At 42.9% G+C, this 21,718-nt stretch overlaps 1 long non-coding RNA gene across 1 annotated transcript in view; it reads right to left on the reverse strand.

Moving 5' to 3' along the window:
- Positions 1-21,718, reverse strand: part of LOC120033669 — an 86,871-nt gene that overhangs the window by 54,972 nt on the left and 10,181 nt on the right. Inside the window, exon 2 of the long non-coding RNA XR_005473981.1 lies at positions 20,536-20,638. This is a non-coding gene — a long non-coding RNA (uncharacterized LOC120033669). The remainder of the gene's footprint in view (positions 1-20,535; positions 20,639-21,718) is intronic.

The following is a 21,718-nucleotide window of genomic DNA, read 5'->3' on the forward strand; positions in this document are numbered from 1 at the left end:
TCTTAATTTGACCAGTTTCTTACAGCAGGAAAATAATCCTGCAACAGCAGTAAATGTAAATTATTATGTGAATTATAATTAATGGACATTTTTGTGGGGGTTGATATATTTTTAGTAAGGGCAAATCAAGTTTGAAATGTTAAAGTGGAAATTGCAAACTTTAAAAGCCTTTTTAAACCTTGAATACACTACAAGTTTGCATTTCATGCTGTGCAGGAAATTTCCTTCAACAACAGTGTCATCAAATTAAGATCCTATTAGCCGTTTTGTGCTGGAACACTCAGTATATTTTATGGTCATGAAGAAAATAAAAAGAGAAAAATAGAGAATTGCAAAAGCTATGTGGGTATTATCTCTACATTGTGCAACTGGGTGATACATGGTAGCCATTGTGTGCCAGAACACTGCTGCATCCGTCAGTGAGAGGTAAGTACTGAGATATAGCAACCTAACAACCCCTGGTGTGTGTGTGTGTGTGTGTGTGTGTGTGTGTGTGTGTGTGTGTGTGTGTGTGTGTGTGTGTGTGTGTGTGTGTGTGTCTTGGGTCTGAAGTGTACAGCTAGTTGCACTCTAATGAGGCGTGGTGAGCCTGTGATGGGCTTGTAATGTTCTGTGACGCTCTCTCCACCACTCAGCACCACCAGCACACACTTCACAATATACATACGGGGCGAGCCAAAGCACAGACAACACAGCATGAAGGATACTACCATGGATGGAATAGCTACATTTGTTTAACGCGTAGAAGATACTGTTACGTTTTCTCTCTCTCACTTTCAAGTAAATAGCAGCTAATTCAACTGGGTGTGTTTTTTCCTGTCCAAATGTTACCGTATATAATGTCGACATATTGAGTGAACAGATGATAGCAGGTGTGATCTGCAACGTGGGTGTGAATCCCAACTATTTTATGGCGTTCCGTACACTTTCCTTGCTGTTAATTGTAACATTGTGACACACGTGTTAACCACCATCACCATCTAAGCATAGCCATGCTAATTATACAACATGGCCAAAGGGGCTTTTTTGCACTTTCTATGGGTATCTCAAAGAGAATGTATTACGTAGTGCTAATATCACAAATGGTTCATCTATGGGTAACATATACCAGCCATCTTGGTGACCCTTGGCGTGTTTTGTTTAATCCGGTAACACACATATATTGTTACACACACACACACACAAAAAGATATAGTACCAGTACAGTAGTGTCAGGCCCCTATATTTAGCCTTTGAGAGGAGCACGTGACAGTGTCTCTTGATGTGGCGCGAGCTGCAGTAGCACCCTGGTGTGATGCCATCACACAGGTAATGGAGGTAGACACAGTTAGATCCATGGCACACTGCCGTGATTAGATTACATGAAGACGTCACGGGGTGGAAAGCGGTGATATCTTGGGGTGCCTTGAACTAGCTGTTACATAGTTTACATTCCGATGGCGTCAACAATGTAGGGAGGGATTTGGATTGTAGGATATACTGTACCACACATATATAGCAGGTGGGTGTGTGAGGGGATATATACATACAATTCATACACATGCAGTCATAAATGACATTTTGAGTATAGAAAGCCAGTAACCCATAAACAAACCACTCCTTACATTTTGCCACAAAAGTATTATTCCTTTAGCTAGCTACCCAATCAGAATCCCCCAACCCACCCCCCAAAAAACCTGATTAATGAAAAATAATTTAAGTTCCTTGAAAAGAGAGGGGGGGGTAACACCTTACCAGGACCTCCATGTTCTCCCCAGCTATGCCTCACCACTTCCTACTGATAAACAGCCGTTTATGCACAGCTTGAATCCCCTCACTCTATGCGTTCCAGAATGTCACAACTCTCAGAATTGTATTTTCTCTCTCTCTCTCTCCATCACATTGGATATGTCCCAAATGCCACTATCTAGAGAATAGAGTGCCATTTGGGACAGCTATGGTCAGAAGTAGTGCACCATGTAGGGGATAGGGTTTCATTCAGGAAGCATGGGCCCTGGTCAAACTCAGTGCACTACAGGAAATAGGGAATTGTGACTCAACCATTTACTGACTGGGCCCTGCTGTTTTAACCTGTAGGAAATCTCAAGTGAAGCTTTCTGCTCAACATTTAAAAAAAAATGTATTTAAGTAAGACTCGCTCTGGTGAGTTTTACACCCCAAATTAAGCCTTCCACATTCTCCTTTTTTTACATTTAGCAGACACTCTTATCCAGAGTGACTTACAGGAGCAATTAGGGTTAAGTGCTTTGCTCAAGAGCACATCAACAGATTTTTCACCAGATCGGCTCGGGGATTAAAACCACAGTCTTTTCGGTTACTGGCTCAACGCTCATAACCACTAGGGTTCTTTTCATTTTGATAAGAGATCAAAACATCATGAATTGAAGGTTATTTGTTGATGTAAGGTTGTGTCATTACATTTTGGGGGGGGGGGGGGTCTCCCAACATGTGTAACATTTCACATTTACTGTAGTATTCATGGAACAAAGTGCTGTGCCACATGGATAGGCTAAACTGTGAACATCTGACAACAGTTGGGTTAACATTACAAATCTGACACCATCACAATGTGGTTCAAATCGACACTGTCAGCCCCTCCACTGAATGACATTATTGTAGACCTATATGTTTCTCTGCACCGTTTACAACTACCATTAATCCATAACACTACACCAGCCACCCCTCTCTAATTCAACCCAGAGTGTATGCACCATTCCTTGACACAGCTCAATTAATTCGTATTTTTATTCATTAAAGGCCTCACTTTTAATTACTTAGCGTTCTGGCAGCTTTTTCTCTCTTGCAGAATGTGTTGAAGGTCAGACAGTTCCAGACTAGCTTCCAATTATTATTATTATTATTTTATTTAACCTTTATTTAACTAGGCAAGTCAGTTATGAACAAATTTCATATTTACAGTGACAGCCTAGAAACAGTAGATTAGCTGCCTTAACTGGCAGATTTTTACCTTGCCAGCTCAGGGATTTGATCTAGCAACCTTTTGGTTACTGGCCCAACACTCTAACCACTAGGCAACCTGCCACCCCAAGATATGTTCATTAATTCAAATAGAAGAGAGAAATATTAATATGTTTTGAAAAGCAAGGAAGTTTGTCTCAGTAAAATACTTTTATACTTTCTTAATTATTTTGTGTATTTTTATAATTTTGATGAGCTTGACATGATGATCATCAAAATGTTAACTGGAGAATCCTGTAACTAATTTAGCATTCTGTACTTTCACGTTTAAAAAAAAAGTAGCACAGAGGGTTTAAACAATATACTGTACATGGGGAGAATTCTAGAACAAAATGGACACCGATGTCACCTAGGTGGCTTCTAAACTTTGGGGGTAGATCAGGTGAAGTACAAATGAAACGCTCTGAAACCTGGCCCCAAAAAATATATATACATTACCATTCTAAAGTTTGGACACATCTACTCATTCAAGGGTTTTTCTTAATTTTCTACATTGTAGAATAATAGTGAAGACATCAAAATGATGAAATAACACATATGGAATCATGTAGTAACCAAAAAAGTGTTAAAACAAATCAAAATGTATTTTAGATTTTAGATTCTTCAAAGTAGCCACCCTTTGCCTTGACGACAGCTTTGCACACTCTTGGCATTCTCTCAACAAGCTTCATAAGGTAGTCACCTGGAATGCTTTTCCAACAGTCTAGTGGTTGTTCCCATATATGCCGAGCACTTGTTGACTTCTTTTCCTTCACTCTGCAGACCAACTCAACCAAAACCATCTCAATTGGGTTGAGGTCGGGTGATTCTGGAGGCCAGGTCATCTAATGCAGCACTCCATCACTCTCCTTCTTCGTCAAATAGCTCTTACACAGCCTGGAGGTGTGTTTGGGGTCATTGCACTGTTGAAAAACAAAGGATAGTGGGACTAAGTGCAAACCAGATGGATGGCGTATCACTGCAGAATGCTATGGTAGCCAATGTCGGTTAAGTGTGAAGATAAATCACAGACAGATAAATCACAGACAGTGTCACCAGAAAAGCAACCCCACACCATCACGCCTCCTCCTCCATGCTTCACGGTGGGAACCACACATGCGGATATCATCTGTTCACCTACTCTGCATCTCACAAAGACACGGGGGTTGGAACCAAAATATAACATTTGGACTCATCAGACCAAAGGACAGATTTCCACTGGTCTAATCTCCATTGCTAAGTTTCTTGGCCCAAGCGTCTTCTTCTTATTGGTGTCCTTTAGTAGCGGTTTCTTTGCAGCAATTCGACCATGAAGGCTTGATTCACACGGTCTCCTCTGAACAAATCAAAACAAAGTGTATTTGTCACATGCACCGAATACATCAGGTGTAGACCTTACAGTGAAAAGCTTACTTACAGGCTCTAAGCAACAGTGCAAAAAAGGTATTAGGTGAACAATAGGTAAGTAAAGAAATAAAACAACAGAAAAAGGACAGTTAAAAAAACAGTAGAGAGGCTATATACAGTAACGAGGCTACATACAGGCACCAGTTAGTTGGGCTGATTGAGGTAGTATGTACATGTAGATATGGTTAAAGTGACTATGCATTTATGATAAACAGAGAGAAGCAGTAGCGTAAAAGAGGGGTTGGCGGGTGGTAGGTAACGGGTGGCGGGCCACAATGCAGAAAGCCCGGTTAGCAAATGTGCGGGGGCACTGGTATGTCGGGCCAACTGAGGTAGTATGTACATGAATGTATAGTTAGTGACAAAGAGGGGTTGGGGGAGGGGGGGAGGGGGGGAACACAATGCAAATAGTCCGGGTAGCCATTTGATTACCAGTTCTGGAATCTTATGGCTTGGGGGTAAAAACTGTTGAGAAGTATTTTTGTCCTAGACTTCGCACTCCGGTATCGCTTGCCATGCAGAAATAGAGAGAACAGTCTATGACTGGGGTGGCTGGGGTCTATGACAACTTTTAGGCCCTTCCTCTGACATCGCCTGGTGTAGAAGTTCTGGATGGCAGGCAGCTTAGCCCCAGTGATGTGCTGGGCCATACGTATTACCCTCTGTAGTGCCTTGCGGTCGGAGGCCGAGCAATTGCCGTACCAGGCAGTGATGCAACCAGTCAGGATGCTCTCGATATTGCAGGTGTAGAACCCTTTGAGGATCTGAGGACCCATGCCAAATCTTTTTAGTTTCCTGAGGGGGAATAGGCTTTGTCGTGCCCTCTTCACGACTGTCTTGGTGTGTTTGGACCATTCTAGTGTGTTGGTGATGTGGACACCAAGGAACTTGAAGCTCTCAACCTGCTCCACTACAGCCCCGTCGATGAGAATGGGGGTGTGCTTGGTCCTTCTTTTCCTGTACTCCACAATCATCTCCTTAGTCTTGGTTACGTTGAGGGATAGGTTGTTATTCTGGCACCACAAGGCCAGGTCTGTGACCTCATCCCTGTAGGCAGTCTCGTCGTTGTCAGTGATCAGGCCTACCAATGTTGTGTCATCTGCAAACTTAATGATGGTGTTGGAGTCGTGCCTGGCTATGCAGTCGTGGGTTTACAGGGAATACAGGAGGGACCTGAGCACGCACCCCTGGGGGGCTCCAGTGTTGAGGCTCAGCGTGGCAGATGTGTTGCTACCTACCCTCATCACCTGGGGGAGGCCCATCAGGAAGTCCAGGATCCAGTTGCAGAGGGAGGTGTTTAGCCCCAGGACTCTTAGCTTAGCGATGAGCTTTGAGGATACTATGGTGTTGAACGCTGAGCTGTATTCAATGAATAGCATTCTCACATACAGTTGAAGTCAAAGGTTTACATGCACTTAGGTTGGAGTCAATTAAACTCATTTTTCAACCACTCCACAAATGTCTTGTTAACAAACTATAGTTTTGGCAAGTCAGTTAGGACATCTACTTTGTGCATGACACAAGTAATTTTGCCAACAATTTTTTACAGATTATTTCACTTATAATTCACTGTATCACAATTCCAGTGGATCAGAAGTTTACATACACTAGGTTGACTTTGCCTTTATATAACTTGGAAAATTCCAGAAAATGGATGTCATGTCTTTAGAAGCTTCTGATAGGCTAATTGACATCATCTGAGTCAATTGGAGGTGTACCTGTGGATGTATTTCAAGGCCTACCTTCAAACTCAGTGACTCTTTGATTGACATCATGGGAAAATCAAAAGAAATCAGCTAAGACCTCAGAAAAAAATTGTAGACCTCCACAAGTCTGGTTCATCCTCGGAAGAAATTTCCAAACGCCTGAAGGCACCACGTTCATCTGTACAAACAATAATACAGAAGTATATACACCATAGGACTACGCAGCAGTCATACCCCTCAGGAAGGAGACGCATTCTGTCTCTTAGAGATGAACGTACTTTGGTGAGAAAAGTGCAAATCAATCCCAGAACAACAGCAAAGGACCTTGTAAGGATGCTGCAGGAAACAGGTACAAAAGTATCTATATCCACAGTAAAACGAGTCCTATATCGACATAACCTAAAAGGCCGCTCAGCAAGGAAGAAGCCACGGCTCCAAAACCACCATAAAAAAGCCAGACTACGGTTTGCAACTGCACATGGGGACAAAGATTGTACTTGGAGAAACGTCCTCTGGTCTGATGAAACAAAAATAGAACTATTTGGCCATAATGACCATCGTTATATTTGGAGGTAAAAGGGGGATGCTTGCAAGCCGAAGAACACCATCTCAACCGTGAAGCACGGGGGTGGCAGCATCATGTTGTGGGGGGGCTTTGCTGCAGGAGGGACTGGTGCACCTCACAAAACAAATTACATCATGAGGTAGGAGAATTATGTGGATATATTGAAGCAACATCTCAAGACATTAGTCAGGAAGTTAAAGCTTGGTCGCAAATGGGTCTTCCAAATGGACAATGACCCCAAGCATACTTCCAAAGTTGTGGCAAAATGGCTTAAGGGCAACAAAGTCAAGGTATTGGAGTGGCCATCACAAAGCCCTTACCTCAAATCCCATAGCAAATTTGTGGGCAGAACTGAAAAAGCGTGTGCGAGCAAGGAGGCCTACAAACCTGACTCCGTTACACCAGCTCTGTCAGGAGGAATGGGCCAAAATTCACCCAACCTTTTGTGCAAAGCTTGTGGAAGGCTACCCGAAACGTTTGACCCAAATTAAACAATTTAAAGTCAATGCTACCAAATATCAATCAATCAATCAAGTTTATTTTATATAGCCCTTCGTACATCAGCTAATATCTCGAAGTGCTGTACAGAAACCCAGCCTAAAACCCCAAACAGCAAGCAATGCAGGTGTAGAAGCACGGTGGCTAGGAAAAACTCCCTAGAAAGGCCAAAACCTAGGAAGAAACCTAGAGAGGAACCAGGCTATGAGGGGTGGCCAGTCCTCTTCTGGCTGTGCCGGGTGGAGATTATAACAGAACTATGCCAAGATGTTCAAAAATGTTCATAAGTGACAAGCATGGTCAAATAATAATCATGAATAATTTTCAGTTGGCTTTTCATAGCCGATCATTAAGAGTTGAAAAACAACAGGTCTGGGACAGGTGGCGGTTCCATAACCGCAGGCAGAACAGTTGAAACTGGAATAGCAGCAAGGCCAGGCGGACTGGGGACAGCAAGGAGTCATCATGCCCGGTAGTCCTGACGTATGGTCCTAGGGCTCAGGTTCTCAGAGAGAGAGAAAGAAAGAGAGAACGAGAGAATTAGAGAGAGCATACTTAAATTCACACAGGACACTGGATAAGACAGGAGAAGTACTCCAGGTATAACCAACTGACCCTAGCCCCCCGACACATAAACTACTGCAGCATAAATACTGGAGGCTGAGACAGGAGCGGTCAGGAGACACTGTGGCCCCATCCGAAGATACCCCCGGACAGGGCCAAACAGGAAGGATATAACCCCACCCACTTTGCCAAAGCACAGCCCCCGCACCACTAGAGGGATATCTTCAACCACCAACTTACAATCCTGAGACAAGGCCGAGTATAGCCCACAAAGATCTCCACCACAGCACAAACCAAGGGGGGGCGCCAACCCAGACAGGAAGATCACGTCAGTAATTCAACCCACTCAAGTGACGCACCCCTCCTAGGGACGGCATGAAAGAGCACCAGTAAGCCAGTGACTCAGCCCCTGTAATAGGGTTAGAGGCAGAGAATCCCAGTGGAGAGAGGGGAACCGGCCAGGCAGAGACAGCAAGGGCGGTTCGTTGCTCCAGAGCCTTTCCGTTCACCTTCACACTCCTTCACAATACTACTGAGTGTTCTCTTCTGACCCACTGGTAATGTCATGAAAGGAATAAAAGCTGAAATAAATCCTTCTCTCTACTATTATTCTGACATTTAACTTAAAATAAAGTGGTGATCCTAACTGACCTAAGACAATAATTTTTTTCTAGGATTAAATGTCAGGAATTGTGAAAAACTGAGTTTAAATGTATTTGGCTAAGGTGTATGTAAACTTCCGACTTCAACTGTAGGTGTTCCTTTTGTCCAGGTGGGAAAGGGCAGTATGGAGTGCAATAGAGATTGCATCATCTGTGGATCTGTTTGGGCGGCATGCAAATTGGAGTAGGTCTAGGGTTTCTCGGATAATGGTGTTGATGTGAGCCATTACCAGTCTTTCAAAACACTTCATGGCTATGGACATGAGTGCTATGGGTCTGTAGTTATTTGGGCAGGTTGCCTTCGTGTTCTTGGGCACAGGGAGTATGGTGGTCTGCTTGAAACATGTTGGTATTGCAGACTCATTCAGGGACATGTTGAAAATGTCAGTGAAGACACCTACCAGTTGGTCAGCACATTTATTTATTTATTATTTTATTTCACCAGGTACGCTAGTTGAGAACAAGTTCTCATTTGCAACTGCAACCTGGCCAAGATAAAGCAAAGCAATTCGACACATACAACAACACAGAGTAACACATGGAATAAACAAAACATACAGTCAATAATACAGTAGAAAAAAGAAACCAAAAAAGTATATATACAGTGAGTGCAAATGAGGTAAGATAAGGGAGTTAAGGCAATAAATAGGCCACGGTGGCGAAGTAATTACAATATAGCAATTAAACACTGGAAGGGTAGATGTGCAGAAGATGAATGTGCAAGTAGAGATACTGGGGTGCAACACAGCAAGATAAATAAATAAATACAGTATTGGGATGAGGTAGATAAGATGGGCTGTTTACAGATGGGCTATGCACAGGTGCAGTGATCTGTGAGCTGATCTGACAGCTGGTGCTTAACACAGTGTCCAAAGAGGGGCCAGAAGTATACAGAATGGTGTCGTCGGCATAGAGGTGGATCAGAGAATCACCAGCAGCAAGAGCGACATCATTGATGTCAAGAGAGTCGGCCCGAGAATTGAACCCTGTGGTACCCCCATAGAGACTGCCAGAGGTCCGGACAACAGGCCCTCCGATTTGACACACTGAACTCTATCAGAGAAGTAGTTGGTAAACCAGGCGAGGCAATCATTTGAGAAACCAAGGCTGTCGAGTCTGCCAATAAGAATGTGGTGAATTGACAGAGTCGAAAGCCTTGGCCAGGTCGATGAATACGGCTGCACAGTAATGTCTCTTATCGATGACGGTTATGATGTCGTTTAGGACCTTGAGTGTGGCTGAGGTGCACCCATTACCAGCTCTGAAACCAGATTGCATAGCAGAGAAGGTACGGTGGGATTCGAAATGGTCGGTAATCTGTTAGTTAACTTGGCTTTCGAAGACAGGGTAGGATAGATATAGGTCTGTAGCAGTTTGGGTCTAGAGTGTCACCCCCTTTGAAGAGGAGGATGACCGCGGCAGCTTTCCAATCTTTGGGAATCTCAGACGATACGAAAGAGAGGTTGAACAGGCTAGTAATAGGGGATGCAACAATTTCGGCAGATAATTTTAGAAAGAGAGGGTCCAGATTGCCAAACCGGCTGATTTGTAGGGGTCCAGATTTTGCAGCTCTTTCAGAATATCAGCTATCTGGATTTGGGTGAAGGAGAAATGGTGGGGGCTTTGGCGGGTTGCTGTGGAGGGTGCCGGGCAGTTGACCGGGGTAGGGGTAGCCAGTTGGAAAGCATGGCCAGCCGTAGAGAAATGCTTATTGAAATTCTCAATTATAGTGGATTTATCGGTGGTAACAGTGTTTACTAGCCTCAGAGCAGTGGGCAGCTGGGAGGAGGTGCTCTTATTCTCCATGGACTTTACAGTGTCCCAGAACTTCTTGGAGTTTGTACTACAGGATGCAAATTTCTGTTTGAAAAAGCTAGCCTTAGCTTTCTTAACTGCCTGTGTATATTTGTTCCTAACTTCCCTGAAAAGTTGCATATCACAAGGGCTATTCGATGCTAATGCAGAACGCCACAGGATGTTTTTGTGCTGGTCAAGGGCAGACAGGTCTGGAGTGAACCAAGGACTATATCTATTCCTAGTTCTACATTTTTTGAATGGGGCATGTTTATTTAAGATGGTGAGGAAGGCACTTTTAAAAGAATAACCAGGCATCCTCTAATGACGGGATGAGGTCAATGTCATTCCAGGATACCCCGGCCAGGTCAATTAGAAAGGCCTGCTCGCAGAAGTGTTTTAGGGAGCGTTTGACAGTGATGAGGGGTGATCGTTTGGTCGCAGACCCATTACGGATGCAGGCAATGAGGCAGTGATCGCTGAGATCTTGATTGAAAACAGCAGAGGTGTATTTGGAGGGCGAGTTAGTTAGGATGATATCTATGAGGGTGCCCGTGTTTACGGATTTGGGGTTGTACCTGGTAGGTTCATTGATAATTTGTGTGAGATTGAGGGCATCAAGCTTAGATTGTAGGATGGCCGGGGTGTTAAGCATGTCCCAGTTTAGGTCACCTAGTAGCACGAGCTCAAAAGATAGATGGGGGCAATCAATTCACATATGGTGTCGAGGGCACAGCTGGGGGCAGAGGGTGGTCTATAGCAAGCGGCAACAGTGAGAGACTTGTTTCTGGAAAGGTGAATTTTTTTAAGTAGAAGCTCGAATTGTTTGGGTACAGACCTGGATAGTAAGACAAAACTCTGCAGGCTATCTTTGCAGTAGATTACAACAGCGCCCCCTTTGGCAGTTCTATCTTGGCAGAAAAAATGATAGAGATGGAGATTTCAGGGTTTTTGGTGGTTTTCCTAAGCCAGGATTCAGACACGGATAAGACATCCGGGTTGGCAGAGTATGCTAAAGCAGTGAGTAAAAACAAACTTAGGGAGTAGGCTTCTAATGTTAACATGCATGAAACCAAGACTTTTGCGGTTACAGAAGTCAACAAATGAGAGCACCTGGGGAGTGGGAGTGGAGCTAGGCACTGCAGGACCTAGATTAACCTCTACATCACCAGAGGAACCGAGGAGAAGTAGGATAAGGGTACGGCTAAAGGCTATACGAACTGGCCGTCTAGCACATTCGGGAACAGAGAGTAAAAGGATCAGGTTTCTGGGAACGATAGCATAGATTCAAGGCATAGTGTACAGACAAAGGTAAGGTAGGATGTGAGTACATTGGAGGTAAACCTAGGCATTGAATAATGATGAGAGATATATAGTCTCTAAAGACGTTTAAACCAGGTGATGTCATTGCATATGTAGGAGGTGGAACAACATGGTTGGTTAAGGCATATTGTGCAGGGCTAGAGGCTCTACAGTGAAATAAGACAGTAATTACTAACCAGGTTAGTAATGGACGAGACATATTGATATTAGAGAGAGGCATGCGTAGCCAAGTGAACATATGGGTCCAGTGAGTGGTTGGGCTGGCTGGGGACATGGCGATTCAGACAGTTAGCAGGCCGGTGCTAACAAGCTAGCAGTTAGTAGGCCGGGGCTAACAAGCTAGCAGTTAGCAGACCGGGGCTAGCAAGCTAGCAGTTAGCAGACCGGGGCTAGCAAGTTAGCAGTTAGCAGACCGGGATAGCTAGCAAGCAGTTAGTAGATATTCATCCCGGATATTGTAGCCCAGGAGTGGGCTTCGGTGGTAGCCCAGGAGCCCTAGCAGGGATAGCTTCAGGCTAATTGGTGCTTGCTCCGGGATGGAAACGCTAGCTATCTTTTACCCCTACTGACCTATGCCAACCCAAATTTGTCACAACACAACTGATTGGCTCAAACGCATTAAGGAAATAAATTCCACAAATTAACAAGGCACACCTGTTAATTGAAATGCATTCCAGGTGACTACCTCATGAAGCTGGTTGAGGGTAATGCCAAGAGTGTGCAAAGCTGTCATCAAGGCAGAGGGTGGTTACTTTGAAGAATCTCAAATATAAAATATATTTTGATTTGTTTAACACTTTTTTGGTTACTACATGATTCCATATGTGTTATTTCATAGTTTTGATGTATTCACTATTATTCTACAATGTAGAAAATAGGAAAAAATTAGGAAAAACCAAGAAATTAGTAGGTGTGTCCAAACTTTTTACTGGTACTGAATATACACTGCTCAAAAAAATAAAGGGAACACTTAAACAACACAATGTAACTCCAAGTCAATCACACTTCTGTGAAATCAAACTGTCCACTTAGGAAGCAACACTGATTGACAATAAATGTCACATGCTGTTGTGCAAATGGAATAAACAACAGGTGGAAATTATAGGCAATTAGCAAGACACCCCCAATAAAGGAGTGGTTCTGCAGGTGGTGACCACAGACCACTTCTCAGTTCCTGTGCTTCCTGGCTGATGTTTTGGTCACTTTTGAATGCTTTTGGTGCTTTCACTTTCACTCTAGTGGTAGCATGAGACGGAGTCTACAACCCACACAAGTCGCTCAGGTAGTGCAGCTCATCCAGGATGGCACATCAATGCGAGCTGTGGCAAGAAGGTTTGCTGTGTCTGTCAGCGTAGTGTCCAGAGCATGGAGGCGCTACCAGGAGACAGGCCAGTACATCAGGAGACGTGGAGGAGGCCGTAGGAGGGCAACAACCCAGCAGCAGGACCGCTACCTCCGCCTTTGTGCAAGGAGGAGCAGGAGGAGCACTGCCAGAGCCCTGCAAAATGACCTCCAGCAGGCCACAAATGTGCATGTGTCTGCTCAAACGGTCAGAAACAGACTCCATGAGGGTGGTATGAGGGCCCGACGTCCACAGGTGGGGGTTGTGCTTACAGCCCAACACCGTGCAGGACGTTTGGCATTTGCCAGAGAACACCAAGATTGGCAAATTCGCCACTGGCGCCCTGTGCTCTTCACAGATGAAAGCAGGTTCACACCGAGCACATGTGACAGACGTGACAGAGTCTGGAGACGCCGTGGAGAACGTTCTGCTGCCTGCAACATCCTCCAGCATGACCGGTTTGGCGGTGGGTCAGTCATGGTGTGGGGTGGCATTTCTTTGGGGGGCCGCACAGCCCTCCATGTGCTCGCCAGAGGTAGCCTGACTGCCATTAGGTACCCGAGATGAGATCCTCAGACCCCTTGTGAGACCATATGCTGGTGCGGTTGGCCCTGGGTTCCTCCTAATGCAAGACAATGCTAGACCTCATGTGGCTGGAGTGTGTCAGCAGTTCCTGCAAGAGGAAGGCATTGATGCTATGGACTGGCCCGCCCGTTCCCCAGACCTGAATCCAATTGAGCACATCTGGAACATCATGTCTCGCTCCATCCACCAACGCCACGTTGCACCACAGACTGTCCAGGAGTTGGCGGATGCTTTAGTCCAGGTCTGGGAGGAGATCCCTCAGGAGACCATCCGCCACCTCATCAGGAGCATGCCCAGGCATTGTAGGGAGGTCATACAGGCACGTGGAAGCCACACACAGTACTGAGCCTCATTTTGACTTGTTTTAAGGACATTACATCAAAGTTGGATCAGCCTGTAGTGTGGTTTTCCACTTTAATTTTGAGTGTGACTCCAAATCCAGACCTCCATGGGTTGATAAATTTGATTTCCATTGATAATTTTTGTGTGATTTTGTTGTCAGCACATTCAACTATGTAAAGAAAAAAGTATTTAATAAGAATATTTCATTCATTCTGATCTAGGATGTGTTATTTTAGTGTTCCCTTTATTTTTTTGAGCAGTGTATATATATATATATTAATTATTATTACAAGTCTCAGATTGGACTGCAAATCTTCTCTTTCGAGGTTTGAGGTAGATTATGGATTGAGTTGTGGTTATAAACTGGTTATATTTATAGAAATATTATCGTTCTAGTATATTTTCTTCCAGATTCACTATCAGAAGGTAGATCATGCTACTATTTAATAAGAAGGGATTCATAAGTGTCGCCTCCCTTCAGTCGGTAAGGTGATGATGCCAGCCCATGGCTTCTTCACCCAGCATGCTTCCTGCTGTCTCCTGTGTTTTATCTCCCCCCTGGTGGTGCTTGATGTCAAACACAGCGCATGTGGTGCTCCACCGCCTTACCTCTCTATCCTACCCGTTAATTGTATCTTAAGTGAAATTAAAAGCAAGCCCTGAAACTGTTCAGGTAGCTCTTTCTATGGGTGTGTGTGAACTGCTTCACAGAGCTGAGGGTTTTATTGATTTGTACAGTCGTTAAATGTTGATGAACTTCCTGGACCCTCACAGCATAACACCTGTGTTTCTGCCTCATGTAGCAAACTAAGCTTAGGCTACTGCCCATGTTTGACAAGCTTACCAACTCCCAATGGGGATGGGAGAAGGTTTGAATTTGATTGGAAATAATCGTGGGATACCCAGAACCAAATTAGCTAATGTTAAGGCTGTGACGAGAGACTAGACAAGAAACAATGTAGATAGTACCCTGAATTAATGACAAGATACTGCATTTATTTAACAGTTGGACCATCTCTTCATATGTATAGTTAGGTTATAACGTCGAGGATGCCTCTTTACAAGCCTAAATTAAATTAATCTGTGGAGTTTACAAAATGACTTGTATTGTTGTTTGAATGACAGGTGCTTTGTATATCATCAATAGCCAAGGTTAAGTGGGAGAGAACACAAATGTTTTTATTTCACCTTTATTTAACCAGGTAGGCCAGTTGAGAACAAGTTCTCAATTACAACTACGACCTGGCCAAGATAAAGCAAAGCAGTGCGACACAAACAAAAAATGTATATACAGTGTGTGCAAATCTATTAAGATTAGGGAGGTAAGGCAATAAATAGGACATAGTGGTGAAATAATTACAATTTAGCATTAACACTGGAGTGATAGATGTGCAGAAGATGATGTGCAAGTAGAGATACTGGTGTGCAAAGGAGCAAAAAATAAATAACAATATGGGGATGAGGTAGTTGGGTGGGCAATTTACAGATGGGCTGTGTACAGGTGCAATGATCGGTAAGCTGCTCTGACAGCTGATTCTTAATGTTAGTGAGGGAGATATAAGTCTCCAGCTTCAGTGATTTTTGCAATTTGTTCCAGTCATTGGCAGCAGAGAACTGGAAGGAACGGCGGCCAAAGGAGGAGTTGGCTTTGGGGATGACCGGTGAAATATACCTGCTGAAGCGTGCTACGGGTGGGTGTTGCTATGGTGACCAGTGAGCTGGTTATGTAAAGTAGTGTATTGAAAGAAATCACTGGAATGTGGATATTTGATGGCAAACTTGAGGCCCTGTTCATCATTAATAGCCAAGGTTAACACAAATAGTTATAAGCAAGAGTATTGTATTGAAAGAAAAAAATCACTGTGAATTTGATGGCCCCGGTTGGCCCCGGTTAATCATCATGCAAATAACAAGATCCAGCTTTTGCTTTTTCATCCCTAAACAGACAGGGGAGCCAAGTCGAAGCCTCCTTGCTCCAGCGAGACGAGGTGAGGGAGACAGAGAGGTAGATCAAAGCAGCAACCACCAATAGCTTGCCGTTTGAAACGCGAAGACGAAACGGATGCAATTAAAACGAAGCTCAAGTTTTGGCTTTTATAGTTGTTTACACACTAATTTCTGCAAAGCATGTGTTCTTTCTGTTTTTTTAACTCTCTTTCTCATTCTCTCTCTCTTCTTCCTTTTCGATGGGGGCAATGTGCCTCAGATTGGATAGTCATGCGTTGAGAGATGTGGCATCGCTCACTGAGGAGGATGTAAAGAAAGATGAAAGAAGCAGACACATCTGGTCAACTGCAAAGTTTCATCTCCCTACGGAGTCGGCCGGTCTACGATGTGTCCATACAGTACATTCTGGGTTTTAATTAGATAGATAGTGAGAGCAGCATTTGCCGCCCGACGACCAAATTGTTGAAAAATTGTTTGATCCTTGATTGGCTTGGGAACTTTTCCGGTACAAATACAACTCCCAATGCCAATCAGATACCAAATTAAAAGAAGTCCCTGTCTGTAAAGTTTGACTGCAATCCTTCTGGAGGAGTGAGGATTCTCATTTAATAGCATGAGTCATCATTTTTGCATTTGTGGAATATAAATCACAGACTGTCTCACCTGATGTGTTTTCTAAAAAAAATAATAATAATAAAAAAAATAATAATAAAAATCACCTGATGTAATAACTTTCTGACCTACAAGAATTAGGCTATACCTTATAAAGTTGTGCATTTTCTCATGGTGTCTTGTACAAGGTTACCCATGATATGACTCATATGATTCCATCATCTTACCTTCGAATTCACTTTCTGCTGAGAAGTGCCGTTTCACAGGGTGACATTGGACTGTTCATTCAATGTAACGGCCTTGTCTCGCAGTGACACAGTCAAACTTGAGGTCACTCTATCAGAGACAAACCGTTTGATCATTTAGCCAGACAAGCCTTCAGGGGACAGGTTAGGATGGTGGTAACCATCGTTTTCTCCTTTCCATGAGACATAGACAGATAGATGCTGCACACACTAACGCATGGTGTTGTATGCGCCCGACTGTCATGTGTGTGTGTGTTGAAAATGTCCTGCCAGTAACTTAGAAACAGAAGCAAATAGCTAATTAACTAGCCTACATCTTGTTTCCATGTACCTGACTGCGTCCAATCAATCAATGTTGTCTGACAAAGACTTGAGATCTTTGTCCTCCTGCTATAGCAGTTTATCACTAATCTGCTGGAACTGGCTCTGGGGTTTATTGCATTAGGATGAAACTGGTGCAAATTGAATGTAGCGGCAGAACAATGTCCTCCACTCTGAGGCGAGATTGCTTCTCAACTGTCCCTCATGAGTGGACAGGCAGGCAATAGGATTCTGTTAAGACTTCTGAACTCAATGGAAACGAAGCAAGGAAGAGTCACCTTCCCTTGCTAGTAGAAGCTAGCTGGCAGCCTGGCTAGCTGGCTTTAGCCTGGCTAAAAGCATAGCAAGCTAGCTAGCCTTTTTAGCTTTCCACATCTCCATGTGAAGTAATCAGATTTATACAAAATAAATCAATAAAAAAAAGAAATGATGAGTCACTTCTCAATATTCAGGTAGTACAAAAGTACATTGAATGTCGGAACCGCCCCTTAAGTAGCCGCCCCTTTCGTGATGAAAAACGACATTGCAACACAGCGGTACGCTCCGTACCTTCGGACTCCGTAGTGTGTGAATTTAACTTAAGACAGTTATCACTAGGCAGTCATGAGGTTGTGCAGTTTGGTACTATAGGTAGCTAACAACTGAGCGAAACTAGTGTAGAAAATAGAAACTGCACCAACACATTATGGCTCAACACTTACCACTGACTTGACTGGGTCTGCAAATTGTGCTGCTTGTTAGGTAGGTGACTAGAGTAGAAATGAGAAGCTACATACAGAAATCAACACATTACTGATCGACAGTTATCACTGGAGTTGGTAGTTAACAAAATCAAAAACTGGTGTAGACTCTGCTAGTGTGTACTGATAAGTTTCTTTACACATCTGTATATTCAAGAGGAACCAATAGGGAAGACACGTCATCAACAAGTTATTGCTTTGAGGAACATTTCTGTTCAAAAATATCAAATGTCAAGTTGTTTAAGAGAAATATTTGTTCAGTTTGACCCGATGATCTGAAGATTAAGAAGGCATTTTACATCAAAGCAAAGTGAGTAATGTTTCTAGATCTTGGAATAAATAATTGATAACATTGGTATTTGATGTAGGGATTCGGAAACCCCTGTTTATGATTCAAGAGCTACTCTCGAGACTCATTTAAGGGCCATGACATGGTCATTTAGATTGCATGCATTGTTCTGCTGTCAATGTTGGTAGGTAGTAGGCCTAAATCAAGTCAGCACTTGGAATACAAATGGAAAGAAATAGGGGAAGGATAGAACGGCACAGCAGGAACCTTCTTTGAGTGACGATGTTTGGCAAGGACTGAGGATTTTGGAAAGGCTTTGTTCACCTTTCACACCACTTCTCTCGAGGCATGATTTTAGGACGAGGAAGTTATTGGGGAAGGGTAGACTTACAAAGGCCCTGTCACTTTCTTTATATAGTACAGAAGCTTTCCAGAATATAGCTCAGGTTGCCAACTGTGTGGTACCAGCTGTGCTGCTCTCTCTGTCCTTGGTAGAGTAAGATCGAGAGAGAAAGAGATGCAGGGTATCTTTACCATAGACGCAGGCAGACTTTTGGGATACTTGGTCCAGACTGAAGTATTAGTAGGCTATCTAAAGGTGCTTCTGAAATCACAAGCCAGGAAGAATGAAACTGAATAGTACTAAGTGAATAGCTACAGTACTCAAAATATACCCAATGTCCTTGGAATACTATCTGGTAACAGAGTAAGGGTCACCTCTTTATCTTGTTCTCTCCCTAGTATCACTGAATGACACCAATGTATTTGTAATGTTCATCTCTCAAGGTTTGCCCATTTCATTCAGATCGAATGATTTGTCAGTAATAAAAACAAATAGTAGTTGACTGATGTCTTGAGAGACTTGTGGGATGCACATCAGATACACAGGTGATGGACCAATTACTTTTTTGTGTGTGTTCTATGCAGAAGCACAAAAATGTGATTCCATATCTACAGGTAATCTATATTTTGTTAAAACCACTGGTAGAAAAACGCCCAGGGTGAGTAGGACCCAAGCATGCGCATTAAACTATTACCCACCAAAACATCTTTCAATTTCACCTCTGCATGTGAATCAAGTTGACTAACAGTCGCCTAACTCTGAGGTGTTCAACCATTTATTGGGGGACATATACTACTACTGCTTTCCCACAGAGGACAGGCTCACTCAGTTTAGCTCAATGCTGATTGGCTATTATTTTATATTTGTTTTATGAAGGGAGGCCAAATGCTCACTGGCTTCCCTTGCATTCAATGCTACGGGTGACAACAATGTCATACTCTTTCTGACCAGACAGCCTCAAAGATACACTACACATACTGAGACAGAGGGGTGCTGTTTTGTTTGTTCGGATGCTTTAACCGGTGAGATACATTCAGCCTGTTACAAATTATAGGAAAATTATTTTGTAGGTTTTTTCTTTTTTTCCTGGTCAATTTCTTGGGGAAGCCTGGCTTCCCGTAGCATCCATGAATACACGCCACTGCACATACTACTACTACTTCCTCAAAAAGGAACAAGTTCACTATACCTCAGGCCAGAGATAATGAGAGAGGAAACCCCATACTACCACACTGAAGTCTCAGAGGCCATGTGATAAAGATACACCTGTATTATCTCCATGTTAAAATCCCTTGCCTAGTTAGCATGTTAAATGATGGATCGTCTTCCTAGAGCAGAGGAGCATCCATTTTCCCATTACTACCTGGAAATCCCAGTGCCCAGGGGTATGATGATAGATTCCTCCGGCCTTATCTCACACCACTAATTATTCCGGTATCATAAAGTGAAGTCTGGGCTCGGCTGGGCTGGTCTGCGGGTACTAGGCACCTACTTGTAATGCTGGGTAAAACAGATTGATTATGCATGTTATTGGTCGTTCGTTATCAGTGTGGATTCTTATCTCTTTGTTTTATGCAAGCCGCCTTGTTGTGATGCACAAATAAGGGTGTTAGAAAGGGAGGGACAATGTTTACATCAGAGGGGGAAGAATTAGCTAGCTCAATTAAGCCTCAGCCTGGAACCCCTAATACATCTCTGCTGACAGATATAACCATATTAAACAAACTGTTTACATATATTTGGAATATATTTAAGGGATTACATTGAATAAAGGAATCAAATATAGGGCTCTACTTTAACAAACCTAACTCAACGGTAAATCCTAGCACTGGTGGTAACGGCATAGGTCAAGGGATGTGTCATAAATACTGTTGCTATTTTCACAATGGGAATTATTTGGCACACCAGCTGGCGTTAGCGTAAAGAGGCAGGCTTTCTATGAATTAATTCGTTGGAGGTGTGATGAGGGCTTGACCACTCACTGGCCAATAAAAACCTGCTCCGAAGCTAATTATGTAGTTGCTTAAATTTGTGTATTTACGGTGTCTGATGTTTAGTTGTCATAAACTCAAATTCCACAGGAGGTCATGGATGTTTATCTTTAAATAGGAGTCTACACAGTCCCCCTATAAAATTCCTAGTTATAACAAACATGTAGCCTATCCTGTGGTTTACATGAAAAAAGTAATTGGCTTCAACATGGAATTAGCCTGGCATTCGCATTTCAAAATGGCATTGCATGTCTGAGCCATGGATGTTTTCTATCAAACGTTTAAAAAAAAATGTGCCTACCTCACCGTTAATAAGGCCATGTAGTGACTTTGCCAATTGTTGAGGTAAACAAACAAACAGCGGATTCCACACTGGACAGCCATCGGAATTCCTGCGATTTGACCTTAAGGTCCAAAAGAAGAATGTGGAAGATAACAAGAATCAGTCTTTATAGCAACTTTATGTTTCTAATCAGTACAGTCACTTACATTTTTCATTCAATGGGCAGCGCACATAAAGTTGGACAAAAATAATGTTAAAAAATGACTAAAAGGTCATGTCTGTTGACTGATGTGCTGCTCCCAAAGATGATGTTTCTAGTAAAACATTGAGGATAGGCTACTGATTAGGCTAATGTTCGCCTCCGCTGGTAAAATCTGATTTTGACCAGATTTTGGTTGGTCTTAAATATCGGTAAAACTTTACTTGACACCCAGCGTCAAAACACGTTATGACATGGTCATAACCATGTCATAATGCAGTATGTCATAACATGGTCATAACACTGCCATGACACATATATTTAGACCTGTTGTTACATACTGCATAATGTATTATTTTATGGTTATGACACCTACATAAGAGTGTTAAGACCCACAAAAACCTACCACACAAGGCAAAACATTCCATTACACCTCAGTCTACTTGTCAACGGTATGTTTATGTTATATAACAGTTTCTGAAATTGACACCGTTAAATTATGATCGTAATTGCTCACACATTGATGTCAGACATGCACCTACCCCAATGCTCTGAGCAGATTTCAGGAGCAGGAAAAGACATCCTCTTTTTGGCTGATGACTGACAGAAGGTCATGTACGTGATAGGCCTATCTGGCTTATATTATTATGATGGTCATAATGCTTCTTGACAGTGTCATAAAGTGCATTTTCCTAGTACAAGTAAAGTGACACAGGATGGTCATAATGCTTCATGAGAGTGTCATAGTGTGTTTCTGCAATTTATTTAAAATACTGTATGATTTTAAAAAAACATGACTGTCAGGAATTAATTACAACAACAAAGCACTTAAGAAACAAACTTTCAAATGAATGGAAACTTCTTGGAAGGAAAAAAAACATTTGAATAAATGTGAGTTCTGACACTCTTATATAGGTGTCATAACCAGCCATAAAATAACGCAGTCTATGTCAGAATAGGTGTAAATATATGGGTCATGACAGTGTTGTTACCATATTATGA

The sequence above is a fragment of the Salvelinus namaycush genome, chromosome 40 (assembly GCF_016432855.1).
Source record: "Salvelinus namaycush isolate Seneca chromosome 40, SaNama_1.0, whole genome shotgun sequence".
Lineage (NCBI taxonomy): Eukaryota > Metazoa > Chordata > Actinopteri > Salmoniformes > Salmonidae > Salvelinus > Salvelinus namaycush.